At 35.1% G+C, this 18,982-nt stretch overlaps 1 long non-coding RNA gene across 2 annotated transcripts in view; it reads left to right on the forward strand.

Moving 5' to 3' along the window:
* Positions 1-18,982, forward strand: part of LOC105725294 (uncharacterized) — a 398,310-nt gene that overhangs the window by 287,912 nt on the left and 91,416 nt on the right. For both annotated transcript variants that reach the window (XR_001109261.3, XR_010343620.1), the window contains exon 3: positions 2,676-2,772. This is a non-coding gene — a long non-coding RNA (uncharacterized LOC105725294). The remainder of the gene's footprint in view (positions 1-2,675; positions 2,773-18,982) is intronic.

Here is an 18,982-nt window from a genome sequence, read left to right on the forward strand (position 1 = left end):
TTGTGCAGCAGCTGAAAATATACAGAAAGGCGTTATTGAGCCTAAAGGTTTCATGGCCCCCCCCAAAAAAAAAAGAAAAAAAGGATCGTGCCATCTTTTATCTTTTCCCTTCTACGTTTCCTCTTAGGAAAAGTTAAGCATTATTCTTTCAATTTGAATTTCACATTTTTTTTTAAACTAGCTTTACTAGTCACCTAATTCCTCACCCCGTATCCTTACAAGTTAAGAATTCAAGGTATTCTGACTTTTCTCAATGTTTTGTTTTTTAAGTTAATGTTTCTTTGTGCAGTTACTTTTCATTTCATTTACTCACTATATTTGTCCCTTGCCCACCATGGGCCATAATAAGGTAAATATTAAGCTTGAACATTTTGATTTAATTGACCAATTCTTTTTTAAAGTTGTATGGAGTCAGAAATATAATCTTACATCTAGCATTCATAATTTAATGGCCCAAATGTTTATTTAGTTCATGTTATGAACTTTTTAAGGCATCAGAACACATTAGTGAAGGTTGAAGGTCCCTTAACGAGGCACAAATGCCTACCCACAATTTAACAAAGAGATTGATGCCACAAGAGGAGAAATAGAAATTGAAAATGAGAAAGATTTAAGAAACAAAAAATAAATAAAATGATAAAAGTATTTAGAAACACAGTAAGCAAAAAAATTCAAAGTAGTTACTATAGTAATGCTTTCAGCTTCCCTTTTTCTCAAATAAAAAAGCTGGAAACAGAACAGTCACTAAATGATATAATTTTAAAACAAAACAAAACCCACCAATTCTCCTAAAATTAAAATATATATATATTTGAAATTACAGTTTGGAAGAATACATTGTATTAGAGAAAACTGACTCAGAAAAACCAATATCAATATATGTTAAAGTAAAATTATCAGACACTAAAGAAAAAGCACAAATAATTATTGAATATTCAAGAAAATCACCCAGTTTCTTAGAAGAGAAGAAACTCAGATTTTTATCAGCTTTTAAATAGCAATACTTTATGTCAAGAGAATTGGAGGACTGCACTTTTTTTCAATTCTTTTATATTTTTGAAAACAATTCATTTGTACAAATTTAGGGAGTAATTGTGAAATTTCGTTACATATTTATAATGCATTATAATCATGTTAAGATACTTGTAGACAGAAAATGTGAGCCAAAAATTAAGCCAAGTTGACTTCCCATTGTAAAGCCCACTTTTATCTGTATCCAAGAATTTAGACAATATTGTTCTTATAAATCCCTTCTGTGTCATTTACTAGAACATGAACTCCAGAGAAAATGACCAAAGACACATTGACATAAATACTGGGGATGATTGTTAATAAAACATTTGCTCATACAACTAATAAAAAATGAGGACGATATGAAAACACATAGTATGTCACATTGATATGCTCTGACAATGTAAATACGCAAAAATTGAGGGAGAAGTGGGAAAACATAAGCCAAAATCTTTGTTGAACTACTTTGAATAATCACTTTGATTGGTGATGTTAATATTGGCATTGTAATTCTGAGATTGTTGTGAATGTAGCACATGGGATGCCACAGGTGCATAATTATGTAGCATTTTATTTATCTTCTCTAGTGATCTTGAAAATCACATTCTTAGCGGAGAGAAATTAGATACAGATATTAAAAATGAGCTTGTAGGGACATGGATGAACCTGGAAACCATCATTCTCAGCAAACTGACACAAGAACACAAAATCAAACACCACATGTTCTCACTTATAGGCGGGTGTTGAACAAGGAGAACACATGGACACAGGGAGGGGAGCACTATACACGGGGGTCTGTTGTGGGGGAGTGGGGGGGACAGCGGGGGGGTGGGGAGTTGGGGAGGGATAGCATGGGGAGAAATGCCAGATATGGGTGAAGGGGAGGAAGGCAGCAAATCACACTGCCACGTATGCACCTGTGTAACAACCTTGCATGTTTTTCACATGTACCCCAAAACCTAAAATGCAATAAAAAAAAATGAGCTTATGTCAATACTCTGCGATTTTGAAATTGAAAGGTATGCTATTTTCAGGTCATGAAGAATTTTCTCTTTGAAAGTATGTATGTATGTGTGTGTGTTCTAGATCTGCCCATTGAAAATGCTAAAATAATGGCTAGTCTAACAGTAATGAGCATTCCTGAAGTCCAAATGGATCTTAGTAAAAAAAACTTTCCTCTTAAGACAAACAAACAAACAAAGGCATGTTGGAGTAATGTGTGATTCTGGAGATCTGGATCAGTGTTTTCAAGATAATCCAGAAACATCTTGTCACTGCAGATATCACTGAAGCTATCCAAGACTAAAAGGGTCATGGCTAACGGACTTAAGAGCCAATTTAAAGAGGCCCAGTGTCTAAAGAGGGGACAATTTATCAGTCAGTAAGTCAGTAACTATAATGTTTTCGTACACAGCAAGTATGTCTAAATGTGTGAGTTCAAAATGGACATCATAAAGATATTAATTGGTCACCTTTAGAAACTGGCATAAAACAAAATAAATATTTCAAAGCTGATAAATAAGGAAAAGAACTAAGTTGTTCTAAGTTAAGAGTTTGTCTACTAGGTAATTACATAGGAGATGCAGAAAAATATCTTTTCATAGGTATATGCTAGCTAATAATTGAAGAAGCAATGATCAAATTAGAATATTATCTTTTTGCAGTGCCCAATAGGCTTTGAGCATCAATTGCTGGTAAACTTACAGAACGAAGGACAGCTCTATGAACCTCCTGACTGAAGAAAACAACACCAACTATGAGGTAATTTTCTAAAAATTAATCAGAATATGATCAATTTTTTATATGTAATTTGCAATTTACAGGAAATACAGGAAACAGTGAAATGTGAAACTCCACTACAGAGCTACAATAGAAAAAGACATCCTGTGGAGACTACAAGTAAAATAACCCAGTTCTTTAGCATACAGATCGTAGGAAGATTGGGGTGGAGGGGAGGGAGGAGTGGACAAAAAGAAGAGAGAGATTGAGAGAGAGAGAGACAAAGAGAAGTTTCTAAAACAAGTAACTATACTATTTAAGGATTTATACTCTAGTGATAAAGCTATCATGAAAAACAAGTAAATAATTACTTTAAAAGTCAGATTAGACTTTTTAATTCGAAGGAGGGGTGGTGATGGGCTTCTGGGGTAGATGGTAAGTTCTATTTCTTCCACAACTTTTTGGCATTTGCCAACTTCAAAATTGTTAAATAGACTTTCACTTTAATTTGTGTTTTTTTCTTTTATTATACTTTAAGTTCTGGGGTACATGTGCAGAAGGTGTAGGTTTGTTACATAGGTATACACGTGCCATGGTTGTTTGCTGCATCCATCACCCCATCATCTACATTAGATATTTCTCCTAATGCTATCCCTCCCCTTGCCTCCCAACCCCACAACAGGCTCCACCGTGTGTGATGTTCCCATCCCTGTGTCCATGCATTCTAATTGTTCAACTCCCACTTATAAGTGAAAACATGTGGTGTTTGGTTTTCTGTTCTTGTATTAGTTTGCTAAGTATAATGGTTTCCAGCTTTGTCCATGTCCCTGCAAAGGACATGAGCTCATCCTTTTTTATGGCTCCATAGTATTCCATGGCATATATGTGCCCATTTTCTTTATTCAGTCTATCATCAATGGGCCTTTGGGTTGGTTCCAAGTCTTTGCTATTGTGAACAGTGCCACAGTAAACATACTTGTGAATGTTTCTTTATAATAGAATGATTTATAATCCTTTGTGTATATACCCAGTAATGGAATTGCTGGGTCAAATAGTATTTCTAGTTCTAGATCCTTGAGGAATCGCCACATTATCTTCCACAATGGTTGAACTAATTTATACTCCCACCAACAGTGTAAAAGCATTCCTATTTCTCCACATCCTTTCTAGCATCTGTTGTCTCCTGGCTTTTTAATGATCACCAGTCTAACTGGTGTGAGATGGTATGTCAGTGTGGTTTTGATTTGCATTGCTCTATTGACCAGGATGATGAGCTTTTTTTCATATGTTTGTTGGTTGCTTAAATGTCTCCTTTAAGAAATGTCTGTTCATATCCTTGGCCCACTTTTTGATGGGGTTGTTTTTCTTGTAAAATTGTTTAAGTTCTTTGTAGATTCTGGATATTAGACCTCTGTCAGATGGGTAGATTGCAAACATTTTCTCTCATTTTGAGGGTTGCCTGTTTACTCTGATAGTAGTTTCTTTTGCTGTGCGAAGCTCTTTAGTTTAATTAGATCCCATTTGTCTATTTCGACTTTGGTTGTCATTGCTTTTTGTGTTTTAGTTATGAAGTCTTTGCCCATGCCTATGTCCTGAATGGTAATACCTATTATTTCTTTTAGGGTTTTTATGGTTTTCGGGCTTATGTTTAAGTTTTAATTCATCTTGAGTTAATTTTTGTATAAGGTGTAAGGAAAGGATCCAGTTTCTGCATATGGCTAGCCAGTTTTCCCAACACCATTTATTAATTAGGGAATCCTTTCCCCATTGCTTCTTTTGTCAGCCTTGTCAAAGATCACATGGTTGTAGATATGTGGTGTTATTTCTGAGGCCTCTGCTCTGTTCCATTAATCTATATATCTGTTTTGGTGCCAATACCATGCTTCTTTGATTACTGTAGCCTTGTAGCATAGTTTGAAGTCAGGTAGTGTGGTGCCTCCAGCTTTATTTCTTTTGCTTAGGATTGTCTTGGCTATGTGGGGTGTTTTTTGGGTTCTATCTGAAATTTAAAGTATTTTTTTCCAATTCTGTGAAGAAAGTCAATGGTATTTGATGGGGATAGCATTGAATCTATAAATTACTTTGGGAAGTATGGCCATTTTCACAATATTGATTCTTCCTAACCACGAGCATGGAAAGTTTTTTATTTGTTGGTAATTTTTGTTTTCTAATGTTCCTGTTAGCTTGGTGTATATCAGTGAAACATTGTGTTTTTTGTTTTTTAAGAGCCAACCATACATTAATCTAATTGATAATTGGGTTGTTGGTAACTCAGAGGATAAATACTTGAGGAGATGGATGACCTATTCTTCATGAGGTACTTATTTCACATTGCATGTCTATATCAAAACATCTCATGTACCCCATAAATATATATACCTATACAGCCACAAAAATTAAAAATAATGAAAATAAAAATGAATCAATGCACAGGTGCTGTACTAGTCCATAGCACAGGAGGTATATTCATTTTGTTCATTTGCCAAAGAATAAAACACCTGATCTGATCATTATGGTCAATGTACACCAAATCAGGTGGAGCGTCTTGACATGAGCTGATTATCTGGATTCTCCTCTCCCAGAAATTAAGAATTTGAGCATGACAAATTTGGGTCCTATATTTGAGAACACTGAATTTGTAAGTTGATGTTAGATCTGAGGTTGCATTTTTGGGTAGCACTTTTGGGAGTTACAAATGTCGAGGGAATCGGGAAAATGGGGCAGAGTCAGGATAGGGGCCCACAAGCTTCTTTCTAGTTCTGATTTTAGTCCCAAGTCAAAGCAAGACCCAGATACAGCACATAACTGTAGCTCTGGAAAGTCTCCCCCGAATGCTTATAATAAATCACCTTTTATTTATGGTTTGTTAAATGGACAGTTACTTGGACTCAGCAAATCCCCTTTTATTATATCTGTTTGGATACAACAATCACTTTTCTCAGCAGAGACATTTGCCCTTTATGGCAAATAAATGATCAAATATAAGGAACAGGTACTTTTGCATCTTCTGGGAAATGTTATCCACAGACTAAATCAGTCTGTGTTACTCTAAGCAGAGTAGAAAATAAAGCAGGTTTGGAATTAAAAGATCTGAGATAGGTTCTCAGTTTTACTACTTCTTAGATGTTTAAAAATCAGACAACTAACTCTCCTGAATATAAATTACTTTATGAGATAAAGGCAATAATAAATGATTTTCAGGATTTCGGTAAAGCTTAATGAGATTAACTGAGATAATAGATGCAAATGGGCTTTATAAATCATGTGATCATAATATAGAAATAATACAATCTGAAGAAAAACCAGAGTAAGAGAGCCAATAGTATAGACTAATTTTTGTATATATTTGTCTTTCTTCTGTTTTCTATGTATTAGAAACCCAAAGCTTAGTTTCCCAGAGCACTGTAAATTTTGTAAGAAAACATTAACTTTTTAAATGAGGCTACTTTTTTGGGTAAACGAGAAGGGAAAGAAGGAACTCTTAGAAGTAAGCCATGCTTTTTGGAGTTCACCAAGCCTCCCCTTCTCTCATTTGTTAGGGTTACTTTTTCTTTTTTTGTTAATAACTGAGCTACCTCACACAAAGCAGTAAGAAACTCCTAAAGAAAGAGAAATTCTTAGCTGATTTAGATGAAAAGTAGTGTTGCTCATGATTGCTGAGCAAACTGAATATATCACTTTGGTACTGCATTTGGTAGCATTTTGGGAATAGGGGTTTTGAGATAATTTTCAAGATTAATGAAAGTTAAGATGAATGACAAGCTGGGATTTGATGGGCTCACTTGACCATTTTCACACATGGAAAAGAGGGATGTGTTCAGGAGCTATATTAAGCTAGTAGTTATTAAATATACCACATTCTAATTATTTTAGTTATTTTCCACTTTAATTATGGTAAATATATAAAATAGAAAGCCTACCACCTCAATCATTTTTAAATGTACAATCTAGTATTAAGTACATTCATTCACATTGTTGTGCAAACAATTTCCAGAACTCTTTGAGTCTTGCAAAACTGAAACTTTATACCCATTATATGATAACCATTCTAATTATTTTAGAAATTTATTCTCTTAAAGTGCTCGGTAAAGCATATACTAGATTAGAAGCAATACATACTGTGCCTGTGTTTATGTAAATATGTCACTCTTAGTCTGTAAGCATATAAGCTGTGGGTATAGGTGCAGATGTGGCAAAGTCCCAGAACCATATGATGTACAGTCATTCCTGGAAATGACATAGAAATAGATCAAGAAATGCCAGTCTCAAAGATACAGATGTTGTAAGAGAATAGATCCCATGTTTCTCAGGAGCAGGTGGTTTGCCAAGAAGCATGTTGAGAAGGGCCTGAAACAGATGCCTGCCAACAGCACCAAGGCCATGAGTACACATGCTAAGCTCCCAGAAGGTCCAGGAACGTCAAGCCCAAGATCCCAAAGGGCATCAGCCATGAGCCGATTGACTTGCCTACACTACCTACTCCAAGCTTGGAAAGCTTCCTTGTGCCTGCATCTCCAAAGGTCTCAGCCTCTGCTTGTCAGAAGCCAAGTCCAAGGCTCAATCAAACCAAGGCCCAGGCTGTGACTGTGGCTCTAGCTCCAGCTCCAGTTCTGTTTCCAGTTCAGGGTCCCAAAAGTACCCAGGACCCCAGAAGGCTCCTGAGTTGAGGCTTTTGTCTGCCAATATAAAGATAGAAGAATTGGGGTGACCCTGTGCTGCCCTCTGCATGGGGTTGATGTCACCATGGGCTATTTGATTAAATAAACCAAAGGCAGGATATGTCCAAAATACACAAGCAACATAGAGGAGAGTTACTGTTTCTAAAATGTTTGTACATAATTTGGCACAATGTGCTTGGTGATTACAAGGACTCTCATGACAACAATTATACACCAAAGTATCAAAACATGACCTCAGATTTGGTCTAAATGCCAAATTTGAATTGATTTAGTTCATGTTGCTGGTTAATGAATCTGTTGTTTAAAATGACGATGATAATGATAATAATCAGGACTTTGATTTCACAGAACATTTGGTTTGGATAGGAGCCAGTTTCTCTGCTAAGGTTCATGAGCAGTAGCCTTCCTTTAAGTGGTAAATGTGGACTCTTGGATCCACCTAGAGATGCACATTATTGGTTTTTATCTGGAGAAACTTTGCTTGACATTTCCCCAAGACATATGCTTATACAGCAATGCAGTTTTTCCAAGTTCATTTTCATGCTTACTTCAAGCAATTGTCAAAAAAATGTCTTTTCTCTGTTGCCTTTGCAACCTTAACACCCACAACAACTTGGGGTTAAGTCAATTTCATAAAACAGCAACCTGTTGGGAAGGAAACTGACTAGAAGTGTAGATGGCAAAGGCTTTTTGTTGTCATTTTTTTAGGCATAGAAAAGCGATTGAAATAAAAAGTAAAACATAATTGATCATAAAATCTTTCTTATCCTTAACTCATTAGATTTTGATGTTTTAATAGAGGTAAGCAAAGTCCTGTGCTACCTGCAAGATGGAAATGGAAATCAGTACATGATCACTGATGTATAAATTCCTCTTATTCTAGAGCTGCAGAAGAACTAGAGGGATTTTTAACAGATGCTGCTTCTGCTAGCATGATGTGGGTTAATATTCCTATTATCATTTACTCTTTCATTTGAGGAGAATAGGCAAAACTGTCAGAGTAGGAGCAAAAAAAAAAAAGTAAAATAAAGGAAACAATGGAAATGAATGTTCTCTAGATGACAAGAATTTACTTTGTAAAGTTTGAAATACTATTTCGGTGGAGTAAAGAATAGAATAAGTGTCGAACTGTTCATCCAGGGCACTTCCTTGTGATTGTCCTCAATTGGCTAAATTGTTTCATAGACACCTTTATGGAAAATAATTGAATGTAAAATATTTAGAGGTTTGGTAGAAATAAGTTAATGTTTATGTTTAATTAAATCATATCAATCTGCTGAAAATAAGTGGTATAGTATAGTGTCAATTTCTCTGAAAAATGTACTGGACTAAGAAAAAAACTTCTGCCAAACATTTATTGAAAATAACTAGATGGAGATAAACATTTGAAATAAGGAATCAAATAAAATAACTACTGGTTCCATTTTCCATCATATATTAATCCACTTATTTTATATCTTTAAGAATAATGCATTTAAGATACATGATACACATACATGCAAAAGAGCAGAAGCAAATGGTTTACCATTAATGGAAGGCTGTAGTAAAATCATTTTGATACCATTCATGCTTTGTGACATTATTACACATGCAAAGAGATTTAGAAATTAGTATAATTCTGTCGAGCTATGAAAATAAGCAAAGACCAACCAAATGAGAACAAATAAAGGCTGTTTATTCTGAGCTTGCTATAGCAAGAGAGTCAGCTACCATCCATTGTGTTTTGGCAGAGACTCAAAGGCCGGCAAAGTGGGAAAGCTTCGTAGTGAAAAAAAGGGAGAACTTCAGATATGCCTTGACTGGGGGCTGTTGGCATGAGGAAGGTGTAGGCAGGTCAACTTGATGAAAAGCATCCAATATGATTAACTAGGGGTGCATATTTTGCTTTCTCTTGTTGGTCCAGAGTTGAAAGCAGGGACAAAAATTAGGGAAGATGTTAGTTATTAACCAAGCCCTGGCCATTTTGGGCTGATTGTTACAGGGACTTTTGTTTGGCTTCCTAAATTGTTTTTAGAGATAGCAGTGTGATTTTCCCCAAGTCTGACTTTTAACAGGCTGATTTCCTGGGATGGTTATTATGGATCATGGTTGGTTTCTGGGACATGTTGCTGCAGGTTGTGAGTTACAGTTACATTTATTCATAGGATTTAGTTATCATCCATTTGTATTCACTCTCTCAAAACAAACCAGTGTGAAAAACAAAATGCATAGGACAATTAAAGAGATGATTTTGTTTAGGATACTGCATTACGGAGAATGTTCATTAGTGAGAAATCTATCAAAGAAGAGGGCAAAACCTGAAGTTTTATAGAGGCAAGTAAACAAGTGAGTCATGAGGAAGCACACAGCTAAGTCTCATTTCTGTTACTGAGGAAGGGTACATATTATAATCTTGGAATATGCTAGGGTAGGTGGTTTTTTGCTATTAGATCTCAGAACATAAGGGACTAGGGGAATGTCTAACCTTTGCTAACATTCCAAAGCACAGGGCTATTCAATACTGTTATCAGTAACCTGGATTTTTTGAGAAAAGTCAAAAGCTTACAAATAATTAGTTGTTTGGTCTAATCTAATGCTTCCTCTAGCCATTATCTATCTATATGATGGTTCTAGACTGAACAAATTCTGCAATGCATTTGTATAGGAACTCAGAGAAGAGCACAGTCACTTCTGACAGGAGTTATTTGGGTAGGATTCGAGGATGTATTTACATTGGACTGGACTCTGAAGGATGGTTCCAATGTTGGTGAGCATTGCAGATGGATAAAATAGAAGACAACATGATCCAAAACACGGCAGTGGTAAAATCACAAAGGCTCCTTGATGAATTAGCAACCTGTCATGGCCTTTTAAGGGCTTTATGAAGGTAACTTTGGCCATGTTAGCCTAGAAAAGAAAGGTGAAGAAAGATCTCAAAGGATCTGAATAATTATCAGATCATTTAGTAGACAATGGAAGCTAATGAAGATTTTAACACAAGGGAGTATTGTGGCAAAGTGGTTCTTTAGGAAGGTCAATCTCATGGCAATGTAAAGGTTGTCTCTCCGATAGAGACTAACGAGAAATAGAGGAAATGTCAAAAATATACTTTTGGCCATGGAAGATGAAGGACTGAACCAGAGTGGGGAAAATGATTTGGAGAGGAAAAGAAGAAGGACAACTGTGGTTTTTGGCTTGTCAGTTTTCATTCTACTTTCCTCTAGTAATAGTTCATCAAAATTCTTTTTTCTTTTGGTGACTATTCCCTCCTATCATCTCTTGTGAAGTTTAGACTGATTTATTTTGAGATGCCTGTGGGATAACTTTATGAAGATGTCTGCAAGATAGTCTGATATTTATGTTGAATGCTTAACTTGTATTTCTGGCTTCCACCTGGCTTTCAGCTCACCCTGCCAATGAAAGGTGCCAGCATCCATCAAGCTGGTCTACTTAGAAAGCTACTCCTTCCTCTCCTGTACTTCACAAATGCTATCAACGATTAAATCTTACTCGTTTTACTAAGCAAATAGATTTAAATTTCATCTTGATCACCCCTATGCTCCCTTCTCAATTGTCACTGTGGTGGTCCAACCTCGTCATCATCTCTTGAATAGATTTCTGAATAATCCTCTTAATGCTTCACATCCCTTCCTTTCTCCATAAATCCATTGCCTACATTAACATCAGGGAGACATTTACAGCAAATGCAAATCTGGTCATGTAATTCCTGTGACTGTTCCTATTTTCTCTTACCCTCAGATTGAACTCTTGTACATGGATTATAAGACCTCATATGACCCAGCTCTTTTCTATCTCACCATCCTAATTGCACTCTTTCTTTATCTGTGCTCCAGTGAGATTGATCTTCATTTGATTTCTTGGATTTGCCTTTTTTGTTGTTGTTGCTGTCTCTAAGCTTTTAAATATGATTTTCTATCTTGTGGTGTTTTTTTCCTCTGACAGTGTCTTTCCATCTGTTTCTCTTCACTAATTCCCATTTATCCTTTAGATACTATCTCATATTTTTTTCCTTTCATGGGGACAAATGAGCCTGAAGTTTGTAGGAGAGGTGAGGATTAGAGGTAGGTTGGTGATAAAGAAAACTCAAAGTAGGGGGAACTCCTCAAGGAGAGCACAAGAAGCAAAGAGAAAATCACTGAGTGTGGCTCCTTGGAGAGCATCAGAGCTTCATGGAAAGGCAGAGCAGCAGGAAAATTTGAGGGTAGTCGAGTAACAGTCACTAAGTGATTAGGTCCAAAACAAAGCTAGGGATCTACAAAATCAGGTGCATTATTGAGTCTGGTAGAGTTAAGATGTGAAAAATGTTCTTTGTATTTGCCATTTAGGAATTTATTTATCTCCACTACGAACACAATACTAGGGATAAAAGTCAGTTGGCAGTGAGTTAAAAAGTAGCGAAGAAGTAGAGATAGCCAGAATAAAATGCTGTTTGAGAGTTAAGGATGAAAAGGACTGGGAAGGAAATAAATATTAGCATTATGGTTTTAGGAGGATCAAGATGAAACAAGGAATTGTGTGTGTATTACGAATTAGATGTAATTTTAATAGGGCCAGAAAAAGGAGTGAAGATCAGTATTTTGCTACATGCTCAGGCTTCCTCTTGGAGGAAATGTCTTAAGCTATGTAAAAGGTGGCAGTATGAGACTAAAATATGGGTAATCACAGTTAATATTTATAATAGTATTTTATATTGATTTTGGAGAATAATTCTAATTAATGTTAATAAGTGACTGTTTATGATATGTAGGTTTTATTTACACTGTAATTGTTTAGAAGATTTTGGGCTTCTACCTGTCAAGACAATCTAAACAGGAAACTTTCCATTTTCTCTCTAAAATGCTCTCAACTTCTCCCTGCAGCCTAGTCTATGTAGGAAAGCATGGGAGAGGAGAGCTTGTGTGTCAGACGGGCACAGCAATGCAGCTTAAGCACAGTTATTACTTGCATTCTTCCCAGAGCCATATCTTGGTCCAAAGATAGAATAGGTTGCCTCAGGGAGAAGTGAGTTCCACATCGGTGGGATTGTTCATGCTTCTGAAAGCCATTGCGATTGATGATAGGCCTAGATGATTTTTAAAGGCCCTTCCATCCACAATAGTCTATGAATTTCATGTTTCCAAATGACTTTAGAGCTTGAATGCAGGCTTCACACCAAGTTAAGAGTAAATAGATGTGAGCTGTTAACAAAGTAAGCAGTGAAGTGGAATATTGTTTTTACTGGCAAGCTTTGTCAAGGATAATCTGCTTTAAGAGAATCAAGAGTTGATTTTATTAGTATTCATTGCTTCTCTTTTTAGACAGATTTCCATCTTATGCTGACCTTCTGGGATATATTTTCGAGAAAAAAAATAAGATGGAACTAGAGCCCAGTAGTACAATGTGTGTCTGGACCCTGATGAATGAATAAAGCTTTGTATTCATGGGCCATTCCAAAGGAACTGACTGGGTTCATCATTGCCCAATCTGCATGTGGTTGGGTCCATGATGTTCTCCCTTCCCATAATTTCCTCATCCCTGTGATCACATATCCCCTTTCTGATGAGGAAAGTGAATCAGAGCAATTGTGAATGGTCCAAGGTCATGGAGTTAAGCAATGGAGAGAACACGTCATACACATCAGGAGAAAACATCGATAACAGAACCTTTAAAGGTGATTCATCAAGCTCCTGTCTTGATGCTGACATTTGGCCTCGTGCTTAGCATTTCTGCATGCCTAGCACTCTAGGCACATTTTCCACCCTGCACAAATTGTATTACTGCTGATGCCCATATAGCGTTACTTGTAGAACAACTATACAAGTATCATGAATAGTAAAAGTCAAATTTGTATGAGAAGGCTCAATTCTCCTACAACAAAGGGAAATTGCCTTTACTGAGAAATAATTCATTAATATTTTTGTTATTCAAATAAAGAAGTATGATAAAAGAGGCAGAGCCATTAACTCGAAAAAAATTCTCAAATATTTTCTTAGTTTTTTGCTTCATTAAAGTAAGCAAGGGAAGAAGCCACAACAGAAGATGCCACCTTTCAGTGAGATTTATTTATTTGACAGAAGAAAGATCACCAAACTATTCTATAATTTATTTTGTGAATGCAAATGGAGGAAATCTCACATAATTTGACTTACAATTGTCTATAATTTTATTTTGATTTCATTTTCTGAACAAAGGGTAGTTTCACATTTTTACTCTAGGCAACGAAGTTCATTTTGGAATGAGATACTTGAACATAATCAAATTCTTAATTCAATTTCTCAGGTGAGCAAGCAGGATAGCATAGAAAGTGCTTTTTCCCATGCATGAACTGAAGATAATTCAATGAAGTGTAGTTGACAAATATTTATTGAGTGCCAGCTCTGTTTCCAACACTACTATAGGCACATGGTACACAGAAATGGAAGATATTGTCCTCAAGGAAGTCTGTTTCATAGAGGAATTCGTGGTCTTGTGTTTCTTAAAACTCCAAGTCTCATCAATTATAATGTTTAGAGCCATTTCTGGTTTCAAAGTTGCATTAATTTTTCATGTTTGTTGATGTATTTCACCAGTTGTGCTCTCAGGTTTCATACAATATAAAGAATGTGATCTGAATCTGTCTTGATGAGTAACCCTGGCAATATTTCCCTTAAAAACAGTGTCTCTGTTCCACTTCAAAACTTCTTAGTGGAACAGTCATTTTCCTAGTTTCCAGCCTTTCTTAACTTGCTTAATATATTTACAAGCATTTTGACAGGAGTCTTATTTCTGAATTAATCTACAGCTTTTAATATTCAATAGAACATAGTAAGATGAGAATGAAGATTTCAAATTTAAAGTTTCTATTTATTTTCTTACCAGTTCTTATAAAAGTTGTCCCTGGATAGAGGAACAAAAAAAGAGATGATTAATTTACAGAAAGCCAAGAAAAATTAGAGTTTATACAAAACCAAGATGGCATGTTTTTCTTACTATTACAAGAGATAATATCAAATAATTGGATATTGCCTTTTCTCACAAGACTCAGACCTCAGTATTTCACTACACTGAAAAATCATTTCAGTGTTTCATACTGCAATAATCATGAAGCCAAAGATAAATTATTGAATGAGTTAGTCACTGTTTCTCAAACTTTGAGTTTAGACCGCCTGGGAGATCTTGTTATAATGCAGATTCTGATTTGAGGTTTGAGGTGGGAACTGTTTTATTTCTGCTGTCCCAGTACAGTAGCCACTAGCCACACATGGCTTTTGAATACTTGAAATGTAGCTAGTGTGGTGAAAAATTTAATTTAATTTAATTTAATTTAAACAGCCACACATTGCTAGTGGCCTCCATATTTCACAGTGAATAATTAGTCTATCAGAAAAAGTCAGAAAATTAATGAATCATTATCAGGCTTTAGGGCCTGCCTTTGGTTTTCTTTTTTCTTTGTATCTTTTTCCTGTTTTCTAGACAGTAGTCTGTTTGGCTATTCAACTGTCTTGAATTTGCTGGTAGAATTTTTGAAAGACATGTGACCCTTTTTTTTTTGGTTACTCTGCTTACTTTATGAAAGCAAAATTAATTTACTAATTAATTAAAATGACATATTGTTGACTTTTTCATCAGAGGTATAGCCAACCAAGCTTAGAATAATTGGACATTAAAACATTCCACAAGAGCTAATATACTACATTTACTCATAGAAAAACCTCTTCAGGTACCAGATATCAGAATAAGTAGACTTAATTTTGAATGTATTTTATTTTACATCTTCACTTAGAACTAAGACTATGTCTGTTTATTCTCTGTTAAATGAGAGAATAAGAAAAAATACTGAAGTTAGCAAGTATGATTGGTAGGTAAATCATCTAATTAATAATTACTCTGAGTAAATGTAAAGACCCTTCCTTTGAGTGATTAATCATGAGAAATAAGCCTCTCTACGGTCACAAACAAAATCTACCAGCTAAGTACATTAAATGGACAATGGCTTTGACTATTCTCTCACAGAATTTTAAAATAATTTATTATTAATAGATATGTACATAGTATTTATTAGGTCACAGGAGCTATTCTAAGTGATTTTTAACTAACACTTATTCAGTCCTTAGAATCATTCTATATGGTAGTATTCTCACCCTCATTGACAGAAAAGGAAAATAAATTGTAGGTAAGTGACGTGTCTAGCCAGATGGTGAGACAAATAGGAAGCAGGTTTGAAAGCTGGCGGGGCCACTGCTCTAAACCACTGTGCAGTGCTGTGTGGTGAGTTCAGTGTTGGTCTAATATTAAAGAATAGGCTTTCTCATATTAGGCTCTTCATTTTCAGAATATTACAAGAATCACTAATTCATTAGCAGTCTTTAGAAGGAGAAGGCATTGTAACCATTCTTATGTTTTTTCTCATGGCCTAGCAGGTGGACTTTTATTTGAGCATTAAAAGATTTTAGAACTTGAATTTTAGATCTGTTTTACAGTACTTGAGTCATTTGTGGTAAAATTCTTAATCTCTAAACATCAACTCTCTTATCCTCAGTGTAATTAATAATAGAGCCTACTTCATGATGGATTTTATTAGAATAAAATGAGAAGGTATATAATTCACATAAAATACCTAGCACAAAGTTGTTACAGTGTTAATCAAGTTCTCAAGAAATGTTAAAACAAATAGAAGTTTAAGCAAAACTCTTGTCAATATATGAAAATGTTGATTGAGACGAGCTCCATGTAATAGAAGCAAATACAATAATTGCATGTAAATTTGATGAAATCCAAATACCTTAATCACATTGTGCACTAATTTAGAATATTTCACTAAAACTATTTATTTGGCAAATAGAAGGCAATTAAATGTATAAATAGATTCATTTCCCTATTCACTATATGAATTTTATATAATATACAAGATAGAATCTTAATTCTTATTTGAGTTTAATTGATATTCATTTTAACAGAGCATTGGATATAAAATGTAATACAAGTTCATCGTATTCATTCCTTTTTTAAAAATGTCTAATATTAGTGACATCAAAATGTTAGCATGAATAATTGTGTCTGCCAAATAAATCATGCAGCTGAAGGATATTTGGGGCAGATATTTTAATTGATTAAATATATAGTTAACTTTCATGTAATATTTTACCTTTTCTTTAAATCTTATTGGTTAAGATTTACATATGGTTATAAGTTAATAGGATTCATTTTACTTTTAAAAAGATTATTTCATATTCAAATTACTTTTGGCTCTCAAGGTGACTTGAAAGAGTTTGTTTTTATTGCAATAATGATGCCACTACCTAAAATATTTTTGAACTCTTTTTTTTTTTTTTTTGAAACTTCCTTCATAGTCTTTGACACATTCATTAGAATTTAGCAACTGTTCCTTCTTGACCTATTTGAAAATGGATTTAAGTTTTAGAGAGGACTCAAAGTCATTCAGAAAAAAATCTATAAAATAAGATGGATGATTAAAAATTAGTTATTGTTTTGAGGACAAGAAGTAGAGTTGACATACAATTATGATACACAGTTACAAAGAAATGAGATGTTGCCAGCCACCCTGAGGATGATAATACTAGTATCAACAAGAACTTGCTAAGGTTCTAATATGGTCCAGCCACTGTATTAGGCGATTAATCCATACTATTTTATATTATCTCAACTCAATATTATTTTTTCCACCATTCAGACAAACATATTGAGACTTAGGTAATATTCTCAAGGTCATATATTAAAAAGCAGTATGGCTTGGCGCAGTGGCTCATGCCTATACTCTCAGAACTTTGGAAGGCTGAGGCAGGTGGATCACAAGGTCAGGAGATTGAGACCATCCTGGCCAACATGGTGAAACCCCATCTCTACTAAAACTACAAAAATTAGCTGACTGTCATGGCGCACACCTGTAATCCCAGCTACTCAGGAGGCTGAGGTAGGAGTATGAGTATTGCTTGGACCTAGGAGGTGGAAGTTGCAGTAAACTGAGACTGGGGATTGTGCCACTGCACTCCAGCCTGGTGACAGAGTAAGAGTTTGTTTCAAAAAACAAAAAAAGAAAAAAGAAAAAAAATACAAGATTTCAAATTTAGATTGAATGTATATAAAACACATGCTTTCTGTAGTACTTACATTGCTCTGAAGGAATATCTTCCAAAGGCTTTAATCATCATGAGTAAGGGCAGTATCAGTGGAGCAATACATGATCTACCTAGGTAATGAAATGAAGGACAGGTAATGAAATGAAACACATTATTTGGATGATATATTTGTAAAAAGAGATCTCCTTATTTTTAGGACAGATCTCTTATATACTGGTAACTTTACAAATTCAAGTGCAAATCACAAAGTATGGAGTTTATATAAATATTATGCTGAGTAGAATATTTGTTCATCTAAATGAAACTAGACTATGAGCTATTGAATTTAATATAATGTAACGTCTTTTAATATCTGTAATTACTGCAATGCTTCAGTTAGTAAAAATCCTTGTAGAAACTTTAATATTAACTATTTTATTTATAATTGTAATGACTAAAGTAGGAAAGTCTTTTGGATATGCTCTAGTGAAGTAAGGATTTATTTCTACCATACTGTCTTCTCTAGAACTTATAACTATCTTTGGTTAATGATACTAAATCCTTCTGACTTTCCTCTTGCTTTTCTTAATACTTATTTTCTAACTCTTTTGCTAATCTTGTTTTTCTCAGTTTGGCTATTTTAAGTGGGTAATTTTTGGGTCTGGAATTTAGCCATATTATTTTCTTACTCCTCCTGTTGTTAAATCACCCCTGATACCCACAAGAGTGTTCTTCAGGTACCTTAAACTAATTCAGCTCACCCTAACTCAAAACACTTTCCTTCTACAAACCTGCTCCTATACCAGGACTTGCTTTCTTGGAGAATGGTATTACCATACACCAAGTCATTTAGACTGAATAAACAAAGGAATAAGCAATAATAATAACAAAATTAAATACACAACAAACAAAACCCCCCAGAGTTATCTTTGATCTCTGATTTGGGAATCTCTGTGTAGTCCTCAGCAAACCCAGCCCCATGTTTGTCATTTACCAAGGCGGCATTTCTTATTGGCATTGCATATGTGGGAAGAATTTAGGAATTACATTTAGCTCCCTTAGCTGTCCAGTTAACAAAGAAAGGAGAGAGCCTTTGTCCATAACTGTGGACAAAATTGAAAAGTTTCTCCCTTTAATGCTCTGTGCTCACCTAGCAAAATGTCCTTGCCAAGGTTTCTCTCCTTACTGCCATCTTGACAAACCTGTTAAGCCAATCCTTGCTGTATTAGTCTGTTCTCATGCTGCTAATTAAGATATACCCAAGACTGAGTAATTTATAAAGGAAAGAGGTTTAATTGAATCACAATTCCATATGGCTGGGAAGGCCTCATAATCATGTTGGAAAGTAAGGAGGAGCAAAGTGCATCTTACATGGTGGCAGGCAAGAGAGAGCTTATGCAGAGGAACTCCCATTTATGAAACCATTAGATCTCTTGAGACATATTCACTACCAAATGAACAGTATGGGGGAAACCACCCCCATGATTCAGTTATCTCCACTTGCCCCCACACTTGACCCATGGGAATTACTACAATTCA

The sequence above is a fragment of the Aotus nancymaae genome, unplaced genomic scaffold (genome assembly GCF_030222135.1).
Source record: "Aotus nancymaae isolate 86718 unplaced genomic scaffold, 86718_ANA_hifiasm-v0.15.2.pri h1tg000020l, whole genome shotgun sequence".
Classification (NCBI taxonomy): Eukaryota; Metazoa; Chordata; class Mammalia; order Primates; family Aotidae; genus Aotus; species Aotus nancymaae.